Below are 6,000 nucleotides of genomic sequence, written 5' to 3'. Positions count from 1 at the left end.
CTCCCAGAGTTCACTCAGACTCACGTCCATCAAGTCTGTGATGCCATCCAGCCATCTCATCCTCGGTCGTCCCCTTCTCCTCCTGCCCCCAATCCCTCCCAGCATCAGAGTCTTTTCCAATGAGTCAACTCTTTGCATGAGGTGGCCAAAGTACTGGAGCTTCAGCTTTAGCATCATTCCTTCCAAAGAAATCCCAGGGCTGAACTCCTTCAGAATGGACTGGTTGGATCTCCTTGCAGTCCAAGGGACTCTCAAGAGTCTTCTCCAACACCACAGTTCAAAAGCATCAATTCTTCGGTGCTCAGCTTTCTTCACAGTCCAACTCTCACATCCATACATGACCACAGGAAAAACCATAGTCTTGACTAGATGGACCTTTGTTGGCAAAGTAATCTCTGCTTTTGAATATACTATCTAGGTTGGTCATCACTTTTCTTCCAAGAAGTAAGCGTCTTTTAATTTCATGGCTGCAGTCACCATCTGCAGTGATTTTGGAGCCCAAAAAATTAAAGTCTGACACTGTTTCCACTGTTTCCCCATCTATTTCCCATGAAGTGATGGGACCGGATGCCATGATCTTCATTTTCTGAATGTTGAGCTTTAAGTCAACTTTTTCACTCTCCTCTTTCACTTTCATCAAGAGGCTTTTTAATTCCTCTTCACTTTCTGCCATAAGGGTGGTGTCATCTGCATATCTGAGGTTATTGATATTTCTCCCGGCAATCTTGATCCAGCTTGTGTTTCTTCCAGTCCAGCGTTTCTCATGATGTACTCTGCATAGAAGTTAAATAAGCAGGGTGACAATATACAGCCTTGACGTACTCCTTTTCCTATTTGGAACCAGTCTGTTGTTCCATGTCCAGTTCTAACTGTTGCTTTCTGACCTGCATACAGATTTCTTAAGAGGCAGGTTAGGTGGTCTGGTATTCCCGTCTCTTGAAGAATTTTCCACAGTTTATTGTGATCCACACAGTCAAAGGCTTTGGCATAGTCGGTAAAGCAGAAATAGATGTTTTTCTGGAACTCTCTTGCTTTTTCCATGATCCAGCGGATGTTGACAATTTCCTCTGCCTTTTCTAAAACTAGCTTGAACATCAGGGAGTTCACGGTTCACGTATTGCTGAAGCCTGGCTTGGAGAATTTTGAGCATTACTTTACTAGCATGTGAGATGAGTGGAATTGTGTGGTAGTTTGAGCATTCTTTGGCATTGCCTTTCTTTGGGATTGAAATGAAAACTGACCTTTTCCAGTCCTGTGGCCACTGCTGAGTTTTCCAAATTTGCTGGCATATTGAGTGTAGCACTTTCACAGCATCATCTTTCAGGATTTGATAGAGCTCAACTGGAATTCCATCACCTCCACTAGCTTTGTTCGTAGTGATGCTTTCTAAGGCCCACTTGACTTCACATTCCAAAATGTCTGGCTCTAGATTAGTGATCACATCATCATGATTATCTGGGTCGTGAAGATCTTTTTTGTACAGTTCTTCCATGTATTCTTGCCACCTCTTCTTAATATCTTCTGCTTCTGTTAGGTCCATACCATTTCTGTCCTTTATTGAGCCCATCTTTGCATGAAATGTTCCCTTGGTATCTCTAATTTTCTTAAAAAGATCTCTAGTCTTTCCCATTCTGTTGTTTTCCTCTATTTCTTTGCATTTTTTGCTGAAGAAGGCTTTCTTATCTCTTCTTGCTATTCTTTGAAACTTTGTATTCAGATGCTTATATCTTTCCTTTTCTCCTTTGCTTTTCGCTTCTCTTCTTTTCACAGCTATTTGTAAGGCCTCCGCAGACAGCCATTTTGCTTTTTTGCATTTCTTTTCCGTGGGGATGGTCTTGATCCCTGTCTCCTGTACAATGTCACGAACCTCATTCCATAGTTCATCAGGCACTCTATTTATCAGATCTAGTCCCTTAAATCTATTTCTCACTTCCACTGTATAATCATAAGGGATTTGATTTAGGTCATACCTGAATGATCTAGCGGTTTTCCCTATTTTCTTCAATTTGAGTCTGAATTTGGTAATAAGGAGTTCATGATCTGAGCCACAGTCAGCTCCTGGTCTTGTTTTTGTTGACTGTATAGAGCTTCTCCATCTTTGGCTGCAAAGAATATAATCAATCTGATTTTGGTGTTGACCATCTGGTGATGTCCATGTGTAGCGTCTTCTCTTGTGTTGTTAGAAGAGGGTGTTTGCTATGACCAGTGCATTTTCTTGGCAAAACTCTATTAGCCTTTGCCCTGCTTCATTCCGCATTCCAAGGCCAAATTTGCCTGTTACTCCAGCTGTTTCTTGACTTCCTACTTTTGCATTCCAGTCCCCTATAATGAAAAGGACATCTTTTGGGGGTGTTAGTTCTAAAAGGTCTTGTAGGTCTTCATAAAACCGTTCAACTTCAGTTTCTTCAGCATTACTTAAAGTAACCATAATTAATGTTGTTTTCCTAGTTAGATTATAATTTGCTCTGGGGCCTCCCTTGTGGCTTAGCTGGTAAAGAATCTTCCTGCAATGTGGGAGACGTGGGTTCGATCCCTGGGTTGGGAAGATCCCCTGGAGAAGGGAAAGGCTACCCACTCCAGTATTCTGACCTGGAGAATTCCATGGACAGAGGAGCCTGGTGGCAGGCTATAGTCCATGGGGTCACAAAGAGTCAGACATGACTAAGCAACTAACACACACACATAGTAAAACTTTATTCTATATTATGATTTGTTTTGTGGCCTAAGAAGCACCAGACCCACCATCTGGTGTCTGGTCCAGGCTCTTCTAAGATAGGTAAATTTAGGCAAGTCATTTCTATCTATGGAAGTTCAAGGTTCCTCTTGAGAGATTTGGACTAACATTTTGCTCCTCAGTCTTTTTCTGCCTCAACATACTGGATAGTTGCAGTATTCAATAATAAATTCAATAGTAATAGTATATGTACTAGGGTTCTGCAAAGAGTCCAAATGAATAGAGTAAATACATGGGAAGGGGTTTATTATGAAGGATTGGCTCTTGTAATTATGGAGGCTGAGAAATCCATATGTTAGATGCTGAGTTAGGGACTTTTCCTCATTTCATTCTCAGCATATGAAGTTGTATTATATTTTATGATAATCCCCAATTTAGAGAGAGAGAAATTGGCTCAGAAAATTTAAGAAACAAAGCAAGGTCACGCAACTAGTGAGTAGCATATCTCTTATTGAAAAGTAAAAGTGTTAGTCGCTTAGTTGTGTTCGACTCTGTGACCCCATGGATTGTAGCCCACCAGGCTTCTCTGTCCATGGAGTTCTCCAGGCAAGAATACCAGAGTGGGTTGCCATTCCCTTCTGCAGGGAATCTTCCCAACCCAGGGTTTGAACCCAGGTCTCCTGCATTGCAGGCAGATTATTTACCATCTGAGCCACCAGGGAAGCTCTATCTCTAATTAATTCAGGGCTAACGAATATTTCAGTGTTTGTTCTTAGTCCTTACATTATGCTGCTGCTTATAGTCATGATTCTCAAATGGGGTGGTGAAAAGTTTATGCCCCTTGACCCATAGATATATCATGATGTTGATATGCCAGGAGATTTTAAAAAGCTCACTTGAATATAACCGAACTAGGTGATCTTTAGGCTTCTTTTCATAGATAACATTTATGACTTCGGGATCCTGCTGCTGAGGAGGAAGGAACAAGATTGAATCCAATAAATTCCGTTGCTTTTTGTTGTCCTCAGATAGCCTGCACAAATCTGCTGCTCATCCGTTCCTCCTGTCTCTTTCAATAACTCATTGTCTTCAGAACAGCCTCTGATCAGAAACTTCATTAAGTCAGCTCTGACTTGTCTTAGATCATACCTCTTAGATAACATATTGAAAATGCCAGTTGGGTCACCTGTGGTGCTCTTCTAATTAGACTGCCTCAGGCATAATTTTGTTAATATTGCTATAACAACAAATAACCCTGTCACTGATGCCAGTGATCCAATTACAACCTGTACATCTAGCAATTATTATCTTTATAGCTGGCAAGGATAAGTTGACTGAGGGTCACTTATAAATGAGAGTCATACCCACATTTCAATTTTCTGATATCCAAAAAATGTGTCATACCTTCCATCAGGATCTTTTCTCATGAGAGCACCCCTTCTGAAAGGACTGGCAGAAAAGAAAGCACCATCAGAATCAGACTCTCACCTGGGCACATTTTTGTGCATTTCTTTTCCTTTCCTGCCTGACAGTTGGAGAGAGAAGAGATGTCTAAATGTAGGTGAGACCCTTGACTGAAGGAGAAGATTGGAAGAGTCCTGTGGAGAGCCATTCCTGGAAGCTTTCGCAGATTCTTTAGAGCTAAAATGTAACCCCAAAATAGAAAGAGGATGACCATCACATTTGGGCTAACTGTCGATGGAGGCACTGCCTTTTTAAAAAAATGTTTTCAGAGCATATGGTGTAGTGCCTTACTTCTACCTGGTGGTATTGTCCTTAGGGCTTCCCTCGTAGCTCAGTCAGTAGAGAATCTGCCTGCAATGCAGGAGACCTGGGTTTGATTCCTGGATCGGGAAAAATCCTGGGAAGAATTCCTGGGTCGAGAAGATCCCCTGGAGAAGGAAATGGCAACCCACTCCAGTATTCTTGCCTGGAGAATCCCATGGACAGAGGAACCTGGTGGGATACAGTCCATGGGGTCACAAGAGTCAGACATGACTTAGTGACTAAACCACCAACATGTCCTCATTATATGAAAGGCTGCTTCTCAACTTCAGCTGTTTCTCATTCCTGTTGTGAGTTTTGTTTTTTCTTTTCCTCGTCCTTCCCCTTCTGCTTGGCTCTGCCTCTGACTGGGGTGCTTATTCCTATGCCCTACACTCTTCCACTTCAAGCTTTAGGTGAAAACAATGGGCTGGGGAAGAGGGCAATGAGGGGCTAGGCAGACTTATACTATCTTCATCACAAGAGCCTCATAAGAGCAATATTTTTACCTGCATGTTCCATTGGTCCAGCCATAGTCCTGCTCCACTAACTCCATAGGCCACTGATAGTTCATAGTTGAGAAAGGCTTGGAGTTCCATGCTTCTCACATGGAGTCCAAGTAGATTGTATTCCAGAAGACAAACAATGGAGCAAAGCCTATGAGCTTGACCTCCACCTCACCATCTGTAGTGGCTCCATCACCAATTATTGAATACCGCCATGTGCCAAGACTTACGCCAGATGCCTTACATGTATTAATATAAACCGTCTCCCTCCTATTCGAACGTTCAGTTTCTCATTATTGTAAAAGATGACTCTGGTCACACTTCGGCCCTTATTCCTTGGACCAAATTTTCAGGAGCCACATGGAGCCTTCTCTCTCTTGCCCAACATTTCCCATCTCAGCTTTTCATCCCTACAGTTCCTGATGTGGTCCCCATTTGAATCCTGTCCTTTGTCTCCCTCTTCCTCAAGATATCCTCCTAGTACCATCAACCTGTGAGATTTTCACTCTACTATCAGAATTGGGGACCCTGATCCGCATGTTAGGATACTGCTCTTTTAGTTATTTCCCTGAACACAGTTTGGCATGAGAATGCACAAAAGCTTAGCTCTGCAGTAGTTAAATGCATACCAGTATCTCAGGTGTATTGTGGTTCAATCAACTGTTACAAGTTGGTGCCAAATCCAACTCTAGTGCTGTTTCTTTGTAATATGTGTCTTGAATTGTATTCAGTGGATTTACAAATGAAGTTTTGGAGCATAATCTATTGATATGTTAGAGACAGTCTACATTTTGGATGGATATATTAATAGAAAAAGTTGCAGTTTTGTAGCTTGAAGAATTAACCTTAAAACATTGCTTTTAGGAATAGCAATGTCTTTTTCTAAATGAGACTTGAATTGTATCCTGTGACAAAACTAAATTAAGTTTTAAATAAAGTGTGTGGCTTTCTACTCCAAATCAAAGCAACCAGCCAAAATAACTGGCAACTGTAGAGAATGCTATTGGAAAGTTAAGTTCTTTTTTCATGAAAGGAAAAGAAAGTTTGTGTCATTTC

Source organism: Ovis canadensis, chromosome 1, assembly GCF_042477335.2.
Source record: "Ovis canadensis isolate MfBH-ARS-UI-01 breed Bighorn chromosome 1, ARS-UI_OviCan_v2, whole genome shotgun sequence".
Classification (NCBI taxonomy): Eukaryota; Metazoa; Chordata; class Mammalia; order Artiodactyla; family Bovidae; genus Ovis; species Ovis canadensis.
Note: the sequence above shows the minus strand (reverse complement) of the source record.